Source organism: Heliconius melpomene, chromosome 2, assembly GCF_056956725.1.
Source record: "Heliconius melpomene rosina isolate 202511_hmr_F chromosome 2, ASM5695672v1, whole genome shotgun sequence".
NCBI lineage: Eukaryota > Metazoa > Arthropoda > Insecta > Lepidoptera > Nymphalidae > Heliconius > Heliconius melpomene.
In genome coordinates, this window is record NC_140390.1 from 8,582,023 (window position 1) to 8,599,955 (window position 17,933).

The following is a 17,933-nucleotide window of genomic DNA, read 5'->3' on the forward strand; positions in this document are numbered from 1 at the left end:
TGTCCTACTATGTGCAAGATACAATGTGAAGCTATGTATGACTCTGATAAGCGACCGAGATTTACTGACCGCGGAGTTTGGTACGGTGGGTTGTATGGAAAGTAGTAACCTAATGTAATCTATCCCAGTCAATAATGAATAATGAATTTATCTATCCCAATCAATAAATTTTCGAGATCAGTGCGTTAAGCCAAAAGAACTCCTAAGTTATATGAAATAAAAAATAGATAAGAGTGAAAGAAAGTGATAAATCACTGTAATTTCAATCTCAATAAATCATGTTTAAAATTAGGTCATTTGGTACTTAGTATTTATTCTTAGAAGAAATTCTGCAATTGGTTTATTGCTATATTAATGCATATTGTATATAATTGACAAAATGTAAACATTTAGCATAGCAAGTTTGTATGTGGACACACCTATTACAGAGGAAGCAGTAAGTTCAAAGCTTACTCGAACGATCATAAAGGACACAATATCCATACATCCAATGAATTATCGAGGACCAAAATTGAAGCCAAGTACAATTTAGCACATAAAAACTCTATATAAGAATAATAAAAAAAATATGTAACTGTCAAAATGGCATCATAAAACGATATAACGTTTGCCAAGTCTAAACTTTGTAAATAAAAGGGTAGGCATATAATATAATACAGCGTACGTTAAGTTTGGCGCGCCTCGTTTCGCAATTTCGCTATTCTTACGAACTTGGCACCATTTTTATATTGAATATTTTTGATTGGATAATAAATATTGACTGCTATGTCGAAATAAACACCGTACCTATAGAATTGTTAATAGAATATGTAAAAGAATCATAGCTATAAAAACATTTTAGCTATAGTAACTATTAAAATTTTACTCTTAGTAACCTTTAGCTAGAAATTAATTAATTACTATGTTCTCCACTTTTCTCTCATGCACGTTGGCCTACGAAAGCCCGTTTTATAAATAACTAGATTCAAAATAATTAGTCTTAACACTAGGTTTCCTTTGTCTACCCTGCTGTGTGCGGGAAACAGCGTGAAGCTGATTTAATTTAATAAATAGTTGTGGGGTGTGGGAATCGAACCCATAATCTATAGCGCCTGGTACATGCTTGGGCCCACGTTGAGTTCCGCCACGCAACAGAAAAAGCCTCAAGAAATCGGCGGAAATTAGCGAACGGAAGTGTCTTAAAGAGAAACAGAGTGTCAGAATGTCTTAACACCAGGTTCCCAGTTTGTGCCAATCTAGATATTTGTGAATCTAGAGAAAGTAAATAACATTTATTTACATTCCATAAATATACACATAGTATATTTAAATCTAGATTGATAGTGGGTATATATGTAAATACAGGTTAAAACTAAGATTATTTAAATATATTTCAAAGTAAACTAGCTCCTTACTTTACAGAGATAACATCTGCGCCCGTTCCGCCATTTTATTAGAGCGGTGTTGCTATAAAGCAGTTTGTACTTAGCGTTTAACGTAATTTCACATTTCCTTGCCTCTTTTTCATTGATAACGATTTATTGAATTTGGATCCTCGCCAGACGCTGTGTGGGGTTTATGCCGGAATGCTATTACGAAATTGTATGTATATACATACCTACCTACAGTTACATACATATATTTATGTTATATACTTCACATTTACTTTTATCCGCGGCTTTGCCCGAGTATTCAAATTGTAATAACTAAAGCCCGTATCTATAAATCGCTCTCAAGTCTGACATCGATCTTAAGGTGCGGTTTTCCTTCTTAGATTATAATTTATAAATGAAAACGGCGTCTCAAGACCGATCTTAGAGTTGAGAATGGTGTATAAATACAGGCCTAAGACTTGACACATTTCCCGTACAGCAGTTTCGTGTATTATTACTTCTTCTCTTCCTAATCAAAATAATTAATAATATATGTTCAGGAAGAAAAAAACTCATAAATAAAAATATCAAAAATCCATACAATGTGCACGTATAAATATCACCTTTATTTTATTTTATTGTTATATTATTTTATTAATAGGCTTATAACGTCACATTTATATATTGTGTACATACTGTAACTGTTAGTGTACATAAAACATAATAGGTTGAATAATAAAATAAATACCTAAGTATATTGCTATATGACAGAGAGTAAATTTACAAGCACACAGCAGGGTAGGCGGAGGGAACCTAGTGTTAAAACACTCCGTTAAGACACTTCTGTTCAGTTAATCATTAATCACTTCGCCAATGTCACGTTGTATGGAGAACGAACGAAAGAATATTTACGGTAAAAAAAGAGAATATTACATAATAAGAGAATCCATGTTAGAAAGAGATCCAGTTAGAATACAGTCTTCACCTATTAAAAATAAATTACTAAAATATTTACGATACCGAGTGACTGGCAGATGAGGCGTTTGCTATTGGGAAACGGGATTTTCTATTTAACGGGCGACGACTATAAAGGCATATAAAAGCTTTTTTTATACAAACATACAGTTATAAATTTAGTGGAATTAAAAAAATAATATAATATTAAGAAAATAATATTAATTTAAAGAAAGTAATTTATTACAGGGCCGTCTCGTGATATCGTGATCAAATTATAACCTAAAAACTTAAAAATAATGATTTTGTATGAAATGAATTGTTACTTTTATATTTTAAGTCACAATATTTTTTCTTTTATTATAACTATATGAATAAAAGTTTATTTCAACAATTCCTTAAGGAGTTTTACATTTATATGTAGGTATATAAGAACGATTTGTACGAAATCGTCTTTTTTAGGTTATATACTTGGGATTAATTGAGAAGTTTTCTCATATTATATCTTATACTGAATATAGATTTTTTTTAGACTCTAAAAAGATCTAAATATATATAATGGACTTAGTACAATTTCAATTAAGATTTTACCTAGCAAGTTTATATACAACTAACATTTTCATTATTAATTGGTATTTGAAAAATGTTAATTCAACGATTACAAACTACTATTTTCCGTTACTTGTCCTATTAAAGAACAATCGATTATTAATTTGAATTTACTTAACTACTTTGTAATATAATGTATTTTATATTTCACACAAATTACACTTAGATATGATTCTTTCTCATTCTTTCTACGCAATATAACAAAGAAAACGGTTAAAAACTTAGTTTTATATTGTGTTTATTATATTTTAAGAATTTTTATTAAGTTTTATATTATTCACCTACCTACCCGTGTTGAGAAAATAATGGAGGAACTAGGTTTTAAGCGATTTAAGTAGCGCAAACTAACATTTATATACAAAATTTAATCATTCACTATTTTATTACTATAAAATTAACTCGAAATTATATTAACGATCTAGTAATCTCAAAAGGTCTTGATGAAACTATTGAAAGGCAGTGAGAGGCTGGCGTCATGGCCTTGCCAGCTAGAACTGTAGGCCTAAACGTGAACGGCTCGGCCAGTTTCTTTGCAACTCGAATAAATTGAATGCTGTTTGACCTGGCCGAGGACCAAACGAAAATAACCACTGCCGACCTGATAAGGTTACGCCTTACATAACCCTGGCTGCTGCACGTGCACCAGTCACCGACCCACGGGTTCCTAACTGGCTCGCCTACTTTAACGAGGGCAATCTTTTACGCAGTTAGTCACTCCGTTAGAACGTGGTAGGGAAAGTTACGGTGGAAAGATACTAAACTTTTTAAACTGATTCCAACGTAGTTTAACACTGTAGGATGGTTACTGGTGGATAATTACCACTCACCTTTAAGCATAAATCCTTGTGAAAGCCCTCCAAACGGGATTCGACACGGTACTCACAAGCGCGACACGGACTCGGAACACGAAATATGCACTTCGATCACAATAATTTCCAGAACGTTGCGCAACACAACTCCCTTCAGTGTCGTCGTAGAACACGAGACGTCCTCGCGTTAGCTGACACGTTTGATGTTTTCGAAAAGTCCATTGAACCGTTTCGGTCGAAATTTACGTCCAGCGAAATTATAAGTACGAAGTGGCATCGGTGTACATAGCCGTCGTGCTGGTTCCGCGCGCGGCCGCTAGGAGGCGCGGCGGGGGCGGTGGGGCGCGGGCGCGGGCGGGACGGGGGAGCGGGGCGGAGCGCCACGTTGCGCGGGGGGCGCGGACCGGGGCTGTGCGGGCGGCGGGCCGCGGCGACTGTCGGCTATGTGGAAGCGATTGTTTAGATGTGAGCAGGCCCGGTCGACTTCCTTAGGAGCTTGGGCGACATACCTACGTGGGAGCCGAGTCCGGTTGCTATATTAAAGTAAAACTACTAATTAGTAGTTTTTCTAAGAGTATTTTTTTAAGAATTTAATTTTAACTCACGCTTTAGTTACTTAATGTTTAATAAATAACTTTCTTTATAATATTTCATGTATGCAAGGCACCGTGATAAATTTTTTTTCGATATGAGAAACATTTTATGTAACCGGTATTTAAAGTACAGTAGTAGGATTATGTTTTGATATGGCAATGGCAGCATTAGCATTTGCAAATGGCGAACATACTACTGCGACTTAAACAAGCAACCTGTTTTTAGCATTTCTGTTGCATTTTATATTTAGATTTCTATTGTTGTTCAGTTGTTCTCTTTGTTTGAATATTTGGATCTAAAATATGGGAGACAATTTAAAAAGTAGATGCCTCAAATGTCCCCTCGTGAAGATCCTGAAATTAAACTATATAGGTTCCCTAGTACAGGTCCTACCAATTCACACCGGTAAGTAATCATTAAGTGTTAACTACTCTAGATAAAGTCATATCTTAAATGTTGTACTTTTTCAATTGTGAAACTTGGGCCAAGTTTAGCTTCCTCGAAGGCCCATGGTATTCTATCGATTTTCAGAAAAAAATGTATGGTGAACATAGAATGTTATGTTGCCACCATTTTGAAAGGGCTTCATTTGTCAATTTTATTGAAAAAAAAATACTGTTTAGAAAAACTGTTTTATTTATGTACATATTAGTAATCATACATTGGCAATGTATTTTCATCCAATTATATTTTATTTTCAGAATCAGGTAATCCAAGATTTAAATTTTTCCACTGAACAACCAGGGACATCACATTTTCCTGCAAATGTTATACCTGGAGCATTGCAAAGAACAGTATTGACAAGTATTCAAATGGTAATTCAAGTATATTATTAATTGATACTGGTTCACTTGTAATGACAATATATTTAACATAAAAACTTATCATAATAAATAGCCTATCTTATGGTAACAGTGAAAAAAACCTAAAACAGATAGATATATATGTAAAAATAAAATATTAAATATTAATTAACAATTTTATAACAATACGATAAATTTAACAAAATACTAATAGTTACAACTAAAATTACATTAATCTTAAACAATTTCTTTAATTTTCTTTTAATTGCTTAATCAAGAAGATTCATCTAACAATGATATGTTGATTTTAGTTTCTGTAACCTGACCTTTATTAACTCTTGTTATTTTCAGGATTGCTACCCGGAGAGACAACAGTCACTGCAAATTTAGGATTTATATGTTTAGCTGCTGAAATAGTGATTCTGCAGATCGAAAGAAAGGCAGCCACGCTGTACCAACGTGGCTGACAATTCTTCATTTGAAGAAAATGTATGTCTTTTTTTCTCTAACTCAATCATTTGAAGAAAATGTATGACTTTTTTGAAAATTATACATTTGTCATAGCTCTCCCCAATGCAAGCTTTGTGATTCAGTTTTAAAAGTGAAACATACCGATAATATATTATTGTACACTTTTATGGACTTGAAAGAATATGATAATGCTAAAAAGAAGTTAAACTATGTATCTGAAAATTGTATAAGATTTTATGTGTTGAGAACTGTGCCACAATCTGCAATAATTTATACGAAACATTATCATATTCTTTAAACCTCAAAAAAGAAGTTCAGTTCAGTGAGGAACATCTTAATGAAAATGTTGATTTTATATGTAATAGTGTCTTCCACATAACAGTTAAAAGATTTTGTTTAGTTAAAAATAGACAATTTGCAGATTATCAGAAATTGTTAAAAAGGAAAATAGATATATTAAAAATAAGTAATTGTATATTAATGTTAGATTTAAATTGACCAACACTGTATTAAGTTCATTATACCTACTTTATTAATTTTATCTTTGTCTGTAATTGTTTCAAAAAAAAAAGAAATTCAATAACACAACAATCAAGTACAACTGCCTACAATCTTATAGGTTAATAAATATATAAATTATATTTTTTTTGCAGATTATGATCTATTTAACTTATAAAAATTAAAATTGTTATTGTTTTTAACATATAAGAGCAAGTTTGTCTTGTAGCAATGTTGTAATCTTTAGCAGTATATTTTAATTGTTTTGCAGAAATACTATTTGTGTAAATATAATTAAAACAAATGTTTATAAGCAATAAAGAAAATGTAAAATGTTTATTAGTTTTATTACTGCATTTATTTTTTATTATTGTACTATAAATTATTCAGACTCTTTCAAAATCATTTGGAAGTATTATTATATAATTTAAATAATAATACTTCCAAATGATTTTGAAATAGTCATAATTCTGGCTTTTGAATAAAATTCTAAAGCCAAATTTTCCCGCAAATAGTTTTGCTGGGCACGCACAGAGATGGCAGCAGCATCGTTTTGTCACCCATTTTTTAGTATGAAGTGAACATTCTTTGAGTAAATGTGTTCTGTGGATGTGAGGACGAGGAGTGGAGCTCGGAGCCCGCAGCCCGGAGACCGGCCCGACGTGACCTTTGGACCACGCCGCGGGTGGTGAGTGGCGACGCGGGGGCGACGTTGCCAGCGCGCGGCATTCGAGCCCACGTTGCCACGCATTACGATAGTCCCGTCAGCGGTCCTCGGGGAACGGAGCCCCTCGCCAGCTACCTGCCCAGCCCTGCAGGCCCAAGCCTCAGTGAAACAAAATTATGCACATATTATCCACATCATCCTCGCCCTCGTCTGGTTATATCACGTAAAATTTATTGAGTTAGTGCGAATTAAAACGTGAAAATTATAGTAGCATGTGATTTACAAAGGTTACCTATTTATTGAACGTGTGATCTGTCTTTTAACATGTTTTAAATTTGAGTGTTAGTACAAAAAATCGTCGACGTTCCGGTATAGTAGTTTCTAGAACATGACCACGTTAAAATAATATTATATACACTTTAATTCGTACTAACCTATACGATACAAAATAGTTTTCTAGTATATACATGAATTTAAAATCAAATAACAAGAAAATAATCTAGGTGTCCAGTGAATTTTAAAATTCGTTTATTAATGAATTGATAGTATTAATATTTCATTAATCGACCACTGCTGTCTGTTAAATTAATATTATTCGATAATTGTTAGTACATCACGTTATTCATATTTATATTAAAATACAAAATGATATTCCCACGATAACTTTTAATAAGGTACAAAAAAAAACTATTTTTATTAACAGAATTGTATGTATGTATGTTCGTTCATGAATTTTAGCTTGCTGTCAGCTGTGAGTACTACAAGTAAGTATACTATTCTAAACATTAGACGTGACTTACCTATTTCCTAATAACTTCAAGGAAACTATACATATAACGAAAGATATATTATGACCTATTCCACATTTTTTGTATATACAAACAGCATGAGATGCCAATTAATAAATTCAGCTTTAGATATATAACATTTTATCACTTAATTCTTGCACATTGCCACTTTTTGGCGCCAATTCGAATAATATAACAAAATTTACGCTTACACAGATTACAAAATTCTTTTTCTTTTTAATTTTAACTTTTTTAATGTCTTAACATAATCTTATACAGTCAAACTATGTATATCTAGAATTATTTGTTCTGAACTGATCTTTCAGTGTAAAGTTTTTGGTTTTCAAATTATGCAAGCTTAATTTTATGGTGGTAAAAATTCTGAGTTCATTCGCCTCATCCCCCCATAAAGATATAAATAAACTATGAATATTTTCAAAACATTTTGGAATATAAGGATTTAAATTATAGTTACTCGTTTGTAGCCCGATATTAATTATTTTACTACATATTCTTAATTATATTAATTAAATCAATTAATGACGCCGGTCTCGACTAGGCAAAGAGAAATTACGTTAGTTTATACATACATTATATATTTAATTGTAATAAATAAAAGGCATAGTGACTTATCTATGGAACTGGGATATCGATTTATTTCTTGATTAACAAGGACTCATTATAGTCTTGCTTTGTTGGATTGATTGATGTATGACTTGGATTCGTGACGCCTTGTGCAATGGAAAATATATAAGTATGTATTAATATTTGTAATATATTTTGGTTCGGTTTCCACTCGAGGATTTAATATTTTATTTTTTTCGCTTTTCCTCCAGAATTTGGTGGAGAGGGGAGTGGAGTGTGTGAATATTAGGCTCTCTCTGCCTTCCGTGCTGCGTACAGGATACAGCGAAGTTAAACAAAAAAGAAAAAATGCATGATTATAAATATTTCATATAATAAAGTACCTACATTCTCTTTGCTTATTAATTAATCATTAACATAAAAAATTTCATTAAGTTACCGACTCAGTTCCGCATTCTGAATATTAATTGTTTATAGCACGCGAAGGTTGCAGGTTCAATTAACTGTATACTTTTACAAATTTTTGTCATGGTTAAGTACTGGGAAGGAATAACAAGTATAAAAAATATATTTGTCTTAATTTTGATACTTAATATATAGAACTTAGTGTAGCTCAATGATGAACAGGAAAATTAGTAGACCTAAATATTAATTTTAAATATTTTTTGCCAGATTAATTTTAAACATTTTATATTAATATATTAAAAATTTTAAAACTTAATAGTGTTTTAAATCATGTTCAGTATTTTTTAATTTAGATTTAAAATTAAATTAAGTGCTTTACCTACAAAAATTTTCACTTTACCTAGATAAAATATGCATAAACTAATAAACTAAAACACTAATAAATAAATTACAACCATCCCTTTATTTTACTGAGCCAATTTATGTACCTAGTAGAAAAGTTCTTTAAATTTCCCAAAGATATCAAACGCCGAACTGCTTGTAATTTGCTTAGAAAAATACAAAATTGATGATGGTTTTGAATCAAATAAAATATATATATAATATGTAATAGCAATCTTTTTTTTATTTCAAAAATAAAAAGTTATCACGTATAATAATCTAATTTAATAAATAATATACATGTTGCTTTATTTCACAGGATATTTTTTTTTACTATAATTATCTTGACATGGACGATGTATTCGCTAATATTTAATAAATCATGAAAGTATTAAGTTAATTAAAATTATCCAACTTGAATTAAACGAACAAGCTATTTCTAGTTTGTAATTAAATTTTAGACATGATTTATTATGTTGCTGGGTAACGAATGAGCAATACCTATCTGCTGGCTTGGCTCATTATTTATTAAATGTAAAAAAAAAAAAAAACTATAAAAATTGTAATATACAAATCTTTTTTTATTTGAAAAAAACAAAACATGTGCAAAAGGTTTGAATTATTTTATTTGTTATCTGTATCAATTTTGGGCGTTTGGGTGAAAAAGGTAAATGTCAAAAGCTTTTTTTCAATAATAACCTTATTCTGTGTTCACATAAAATATTTTAATGGTAAAGATAGGGAAATCTGCTTAATACATAAAATACGACGACTGACATGTCTTTCTTTCTAATCTTCCAAAGTACTCACGATATAATTGAATTATGTTTTTAATAAAAAGAAAAATAGAAGCAAATTATAACGAATATTATGGATCGGTAAAACACTAAAACTAAATAGTTATTATTATATTTTATTTCAGTAACTTAACGTACGTCTGGCGCAGGCTAGTCCTGGCATAGGGGCACAAGTGGGCAATTGTAAAAAATGAAATAGTTTCATATTTTCGTTTCTTCAGTCTAGTAACGAGGCAAAGTGCGCCGTTGAGTTCCGTCACTCATGACTCAGCACATAATACCTCCAGGATTCGGAGGAAAGTTGGAAACGGAAGTAACTCAGTGGAAACGGAGAGTCTTAACATTAGGTTCCCTCTACAAATATTATTAAAGTGATTGTCTATAAGGCTAGATCTTAGTTCCACTTTTACCCAAAAACTACTGAACAGATTTAGATGAAACTTTGCAGTAACACAGCTTATACGTCAAAATAACACATAGGCTACAATTTATGTAAAGATTTATGATAATTTGGCTGTAACATAACAATTTAGGTCGCTAGTACAATATATAGATGAGTTTGCTATTGCTCTCCTACATCCGCCAAACAGTCGACCCTTCAGTAGTTCAGTAATAAAACGGAATGCCACATTCGCAATCTAATTTAAATTCCCGCGGCATGACTCATTTGACAGTGGAGTGGCCCAGATATACGCTATTAGTTCTGAGAACCACCTAGATATAGATAACCCGCCTTAAATATAGACCTAGACTGTGCGTGCATTTGATTAATTAGACCATTCGCGATAGCCTAATGAATGTATTGTTGATTATGTATTGAATCGTTGGGTTTAGGTTCGAATTTCATCGTTATATAAGTTTGTTTCTTTGAAGTTTTTGAAGTTTGGGTTGTTTCTTTGAAGGCGCTGACCTCAGAAACTATTCATTCTAATTGAAAAATCTCTTTGCTTCATATTGTACCCAACAAATAACAGGGTAGGCAAAGGGAACCTGGAAATCCAGTGTGTTAGTAGACTCTGACATTAAGACACTTCTGCTACCCACTTTCCGGCAAATTCTGCAGGCATTGCGTTTTAAGCGGCGGAACTCAACGCCGCGTTATGCCTCGTTATCAGAGAGAGAGAGAGAGAAAAAGGAAATGAAAATATTAAATATTTGATCCCCCTAGTGGAAACCGAATCCACCACCGTCTCGCTTAGAGTTCCTTAAAATACCTACATATAATCAAAAAATATTATTAAAATTATATACATATATGAACCATCAACTTATTTCGCATAAAGAATCCAAATTTCAGAGACTCCACCATATATTTCTGTGCTCCCACCCCAAATGGAGGCATGAACCGTATATACCTGCATGAATAGCGTTCGTTTAGAACCCGCGGCTGTGTAGTACCTCCTGACAATGTATTGTGATTGTTTAACAAAATAAGGCTTGCCTATGTATGAAACTTAGCTCGAGCGAGTAACTTTTTTAGTTATATAACGATATGGCTAGATATTCTGTTGCAAACAAACATATTTTACTTATATAAATGATATATTTTCATTCTTTTGGCAAATAGCAGGTCGGCTGGACCGGCATATAGCAGGGTACGCAGAGGGAACCTGGGAACTGGTGACTAAACACTACAGGTTACCATTCTGGAAAATGAAATATTTAATGTTTTAATTTTTTATCTTTGGTCGGAGGAAAATGGAGAGTATATTAACATTATTCCCTTTGCCTATCCCGCTGTGTGCGGGATACAGCGTGACACTTTTATAATAAAAAAACTATTCCATTTCAGTTTCTAGGTCTCTGGGTCTAGTTGGAGACAAGTCAGACTTAACAGAAATGCGTTTTAAAATAGTCAAAGATTTATGTTGTTTTTTTTTTTTTCATATTTAAATTGTCAGTATAAATGGTTTCTGCTACAGTGAACTTTATTCTTTTGTTTATATAACCTGGTTATTTTTTCTACTGTTGCTAAGAGCTGAATGTACCTGGTTTCTATAAGTTTTTGTTATATTCTCTCACTTTATTACCTTTATTTACGTCGTGGAGGTTGTGGGTTCACTCGCAGGAATGAATTAATTTTATTTCTTACTGGTGATAAAATCAATTGCTGCGTTGTGTCCCTCTAACCAATATACAATGTCTCGAAAATTGGGTGATGCGTGGGGAATCATCTACCTGCTGCAATTTGTGTAATCAGGTCAAGGAAACGGTTATATCTAAACCTATGTAAAACATTGTTTGAAACTGTGACTATGAACACGACAGTTGTGGATTCGATTCCCATTGGTAGAAATAAAATATTTCATATTTTCATTTTCTTGCTAAGGTAACAACGCACGAGGTACACGCAATACCTCTAGAATTCGGAGGAGAATGAGTAACAGAAGTGTCTTAATGGGAACGGAGTGTCTTTAAACTAAATTGCCCGGTTCCGATAAAGAGTGGAATTTTAAAAAACCGTTGCTGTGTAATTGTCAGACAAAGCAGAAACAAAACTACTGAACTTAGGAAGTTGAAATTTGGCAATAATCGTATGAAATTCTCAAATCCGCCTCTAAGAGTGCTATGACAGTGATCATCAGCATCTAAAACTTTAATATTCTACAGCACGACATGAAGTACATATATGTACCTACATATTATCTACGAAAATAAAATAATTTAGTTATTGTGGCCTTTTTTCCTTAATCACCAGGGCGAAATGAAAATATTGGCTATTTTATTGACCTTAGCGGTAATCGAACCCACGACCGTCGCGTTTACAATCACACACTTGTCTTCTGCGCCACCTCAGCCTCAATTTATTGTATAAAACACACCTAATAAAAGCATATTGTGTATTTTTCATATATTTTTTTAAAGATTGCTAATAAAAGTCAGTTAAAAAATATAGTTCAATATATTTTTGCCGAGTTATTTTCGTAGTAGGTATTTGTTTAAACAATTGAGATGGTGGGCGGCAGGAAGTATCGCATTTCCTCATTACGTCAGCTTCGGGAGGTCTTTCTTAGGTTACAGTGTTTGGCTCACGGGCATATTTTTTGCAAGTACTCGTTTAGGTATGTCTTTTTTATTATAAACAGTAAACAAGTACACACTCGTATTTCCACGAGTCGGCGATTTTGTTTGCATTTAATGTGTTCTCTTTTGTATGCGTTAGTTACATTTTTTTTCGCAAGATAGACATAGGAAACTTAGTGCTTACTCACTCCGTTCTCCACTTTGCTGAACTCTGGAAAATTCTGGAAGTCTTGACTCAGATTTCCCTGTCCTACATGCAAAACAGAATAAGCTATCGTCGTTAGCCTGTCTGTTTCTTGATTACTTACATTAAAGAAATTAGGCGCCTATAGATAAACGTATTATCGATTGCATAATATACAGGTGGAAGAGGCAGCGCTTCTTTTACTGAAACTGCATATAGGGTAAAATATTTCAAACCCAGAGCTAAAAAAATTATCAAGGTACCTCAACAGTTTTGACGTAGAATTTTTTTTTCATTTCACGATTTTTATCCATACCTGTATTTCGTGTGACGCACACATACGTGTGCGACGTTGCCGCTTTGACAGGTAAGTGTGTGCGTGCCTATGTTATACTTTACAAATGGCATTTTATTTTAAAACTATAATTTTATTATTTATTTTGTTTGAAAAAATAACTTTTTCATTTTTGGGAATTATTTTTTTTCTTAATTATATTAGGCTTTTATAGAGTAGTCAAAACTGTGGTTTCATTTAAAGTGGTGCTGACAATTCCATCCTGTATATTTATTAGCTTATGCTATGTAATTCAACTTCGTTATCCTTTTTAATACATGTCGAGAGGTGGAACTCAACTAATTTAAATATAAGTATTTACTATTTTCTTGCAAGTGGTACTTATAATTATTTATATATCCATCCACTTATGAGGCCATCATGGTGTATTAGGACAGCGTCTGACTTTCATCGTCATGGTTGTGGGTTCGATTTACAGTCCGGGGAATTTATTGTTTCCATTTCTTAGATAAGAATTAGTGCAGCCTCGAATTCAGATGAGAAAAACGGAGTGTCTTATTGTTCGGTTTCCTCTGACTATCATGCTATATGGTGAGACAGCGGGAAACTGAAAAAAGATATATCTGAATGAAATCCCTAAAAAAGGACTAAGATAATGGATATGTGTATATTTATTAAACTTTTATTAAAAAGAACAATCAATAAGAATTAAAATAACCAGCAGAGAATTAAAACCAAACGTATCTCAAGGATTCCGTTTCCGCTGAGTTGATTTTGTTCCAACTCCAAGCCATTCCGTGACCAAGATGGCCTTTAGAGTTGACTTCAAGCTATTCTACTTGCCAACAGCTTGTTGCCAAATAGTAAAAAGCAACTTTGTTCGTTACTATGGCTTGTCAAGCGTTTTAAAACTATGGAAGATTTGTGTGAACTGCCAACAACTGTATTTATAATTCTTTTTTTTTCTTTTTTTTAATTCCTCAAGTAGCAGGGTAGGCCGAGGGGGCCCTGTGTTAAGACACTCCACTCTTTTGCCTTATTCTAAAGGCGTTCTGTATTGAGAGGTGGATTCAACGCAGTGCTTTGCTTCGACACAAGAGTAATGAAATTAATATATTAAATGTATCATTTGATCGACTGGGAATCGAACCCATAACCTGCCACGACTGGATCTCTATTTTTAATTTATAATTCTTACTGTGTGGATAATGTTAGGAATGTTGTTTAATTACTAAATAGTAGTAATTAGTTTTCTTTTTAAGTATAAAAAAAATACTGTAACGGGATTTGAACCTGCGCCTGTTAGAAACCGTCCAAGTGCTCGTCAACTATGCAATACGTTATCATCAATACAGCATCTTATCCATATACGCACATGGAATAGAGCGTCTATCAGAAGTTACCGAGACTAACGTGCTCAACCTTGCAGCTTGCAGCTTTTAATTTCAACTTTATAACATTAATATAGATATAAATATTTTCATATATATACAAAAAAAATCTCACAAAATATATTCCATATGCACTTCTGCCATTACCTCAGGACCCACGAGTAATAATATTAACTTTCACAGCTTATTATAACATTTAATAGTAATATGTAAATATATTGTGTATCTGCCTTTGAAACTTTGTAGTTTGTAGGGAGTTTCAAACTTACTGGTATACTTAGTCATAGTTATTAATTAATGTTGTGTTGGACTTGTGAATAATAATGAAATATATGTAGATCAATACCCAAGTTGATGCCTTAATTAAAATACTTATATTTTTTTATATAACTGTTATTATAAAACGTAAAACGTGAGACCAGTCATGGCGCAGGAGCGCGTTAACGTGACAGGTTGTAGATGCGATTCCAATTCAAAAGAATGAAATATATAATATTTTGGACAGCTTAGTGCTATATATGATAAAATAAGGGTATGGGTGACGATGAAACAAAAATAGATTATTAATTATAATGGCAATAAAATCTTCAAAAAAAGTTTGGCCGTTAATTGCGCAATATTGTACATAAAGATAGTTGTAAGGTCTGAAAATTACTAAAGCACAAATTTATATAAAATTGTAATATATTTACAGATAATACTAAAATTATGAATGCATTCACAAAGTTCGATAACTTTTATAGCAACTAACTGCAAATTAAAATTTTATTGGATTTTGACAAAGACAATAAAAACGCGCCTGGTATTTTTTTATATAACAATACCTGAGGCATTTCTATATCAAAATTTTATTATTTATATAAAAATATCTAAATAAAATAATCGATTACACCAAAATCGGTTTAAGAATATTTTATTCGAATCGTGTACAGATTTGGGAAAGCATCATCAAAATGTCGTTAGGGAAGTGAACCATTACATCCTTATTGTTTTGGCTGTTCGTTTCGGAAATATTATAAATTATAGTTTTATGGCAGCTACGTTTAATGTTGTTTTTGTTATTTCAGTTTGATTATGGAGTTTTTTTGGTTGAGATTTACTGGTTTTTATGTACCATTATCATTATCATCTCAGGGTCTGAGGTTGACTGCTATAGTGACAGTTGTGAGTTCGATTCTCCTCACTCAGTGAAGTGAATTATTCTCATTTCTTCGCTCTGATAACTAGTGGAAAACCGAGTATCTTAACACTACGTTTCTGGCTACCCTGCTACTTGCGGAATACAACTTGAAGCTAAAAGAAGTGTTATTTACCCATATTATATATTATGCACACTATATATTGCCGGCGTCGTGACTCACCTAGGGCGTATGTAACGTTTATGATTGTGTGTTTCAAATTTCAATACTCGAATGACGATCTGTAATATAGATGTTATTCACGTCTGGCTTGGTTCGGCAATTGTGATATACGAGTTTGGGATTCAGTATAGACTAAAGTGTATCTAAATGAAATAATTAATAAAATCTCTTATAAAGATTAGTAAGTATAGAACAAGCACAACTGCAATGTAATACGCACTGGTAATCTCTTAATCGATATATTTCATTTTCTATATGTTACCTATGTAGATGTTTCGATGTTTTTAATAAATTAATAAAGAATGCGTTACTACGACCAATATATTTAAGTAGGCTTAAGCATTATAGTTTCTTCTTACTTATATAAAATCAGTTAAAAGCATAAAAATAGAAACTTTAATTTACAAACAAAATTAAAACTTATTTATCATAATAATATTGCATAATTTTAAAATAATATCCTCCAAAAATAACCTTATAAATATAAAATAAAATATAAAATACGAAAAGGGCAAAAGATTCCCCACACCATATTGGCAGTCCGCTCGCCGCTGCGGTGAGGCGGCAAAGCGCACGGTGTGGCAACGCCGCACCGACCGAATGCCAACTCGACGTCGCAACTCGCAACTCGTACAACGTTACAATGGCGAACAGAAAAATAAACAGCGTACACGATTTTTATACTTTCCTGTGAAAGTTTTATTTTGTTGTTGAATGGAATAATCAAAGAATTTACTTGGAAACTATTTTTTTTGTTTTATATATCTTTTATATTTTTTGGTTGTATTTTTTTTTTCTTTTGGCTGTTTGATTTTGGATCTTTTAGAGTTGGATTTTAAATTTTAGAAAATATAAAAATGTCATGTTTATTTAAATCACGTAAATTTTATTTAAGTACATTTAAGTCATCACTTATTATATTATAATTTAATGATATCTTAAAATAAATGAATGTTAGTCTATACATATCTTTAGCACCGGGAAAAGAAGAAAGCCTTTTCTAAGCACGTTAGGTAGGTAGGTAGTAGGTACCTGCGATAAATTTTAATCGTGAATTTTTAAAAAGAAATACTACACTGCAGTGCTCGTAATTTGTAAAGAATTGAATACAAAAAAGATTTTCCATTAGATAAAAGCATAGAACGTATTGTGTTAGTTTGTATTTCAACCTTTAAAAGATATTATATACTTTTTTTTCAGCTTAATGCCGCAGGTAGCAGGGTCCGCTACCGACACTCCGCTGCTTACTTTCCCCCGAATTCTGAAAGCATTGCGAATTGAGTAACGTAACTCAACGCCGGGCTTTGAGACTAAGCATTATCGGAAAACTAGTATTCTGGTTCTTTCTAGAACAGAATCCCGTAAAAATAAGTACTCTTACTACTTCAGTACAAACTAGAAAGGCACATAAGGAATAAAAACACCCGTTTAATTGGATTTTTATGTATCTAGAGATTATTCGATCAATAACGTTAGTATAGAAATGTAATTAAGGTTGGATTGCGGCCGCTCCACGTCTACGTAAGCCCGGGATTATGAAGTGTGCCAGAGATACGACAAGACGTCTTGCTTCTAGCTACCGGCTTCATTTGTAAAGAATTAATGTTATTTTCCTTTTGGAAAAAAAGAAAGCTTATTTACTTAGTTCTTTTTTATCATAAAATTAAAAATTAAATTAAATCAGCTTCACGCTGTATTCCGCACAGCAAGGTAGGCAGAGGGAACATAGTGTTGGGACACTCCACTTTCCCACTCCACTTCCCCACTTTCTGCCGAATTCTGGAGATATTTCACTTCCTCGAGTGGGGATCGAACCCACAACCGTCGCGTTACAGTCACACTCTTGTGCCGCTGCGCCACGACGGAAGAACTGAAAATGATTTATGTTTGAAACAATTGTTATTTTAAACTAAACCTTTACGTTGCAACGAGCGCAGACAGCTAAAATTATGCTAGTAATTTCCT

The 17,933-nt window shown here is 32.6% G+C and overlaps 1 protein-coding gene and 2 long non-coding RNA genes across 3 annotated transcripts in view; 2 read left to right on the plus strand and 1 right to left on the minus strand.

Annotated features, from left to right (window-relative positions):
• The window catches only part of Smr (nuclear receptor corepressor smrter), a 125,552-nt gene extending 121,415 nt beyond the window's left edge, over positions 1-4,137 (minus strand). Inside the window, exon 1 of the mRNA XM_085202971.1 lies at positions 3,743-4,137. The gene's annotated coding sequence lies outside the window, so the exon portion shown is untranslated. The remainder of the gene's footprint in view (positions 1-3,742) is intronic.
• A 136-nt stretch (positions 4,138-4,273) lies between these two features.
• LOC146540746 (uncharacterized) lies at positions 4,274-6,425 on the plus strand. The gene is made up of 3 exons (XR_014879082.1): positions 4,274-4,723; positions 5,020-5,133; positions 5,473-6,425. It is a non-coding gene; the product is annotated as an uncharacterized LOC146540746 (long non-coding RNA).
• Positions 6,426-6,697: 272 nt separating this feature from the next.
• On the plus strand, positions 6,698-9,535 carry LOC146540747 (uncharacterized). The gene is made up of 2 exons (XR_014879083.1): positions 6,698-6,994; positions 8,382-9,535. It is a non-coding gene; the product is annotated as an uncharacterized LOC146540747 (long non-coding RNA).
• Positions 9,536-17,933: the final 8,398 nt, after the last annotated feature.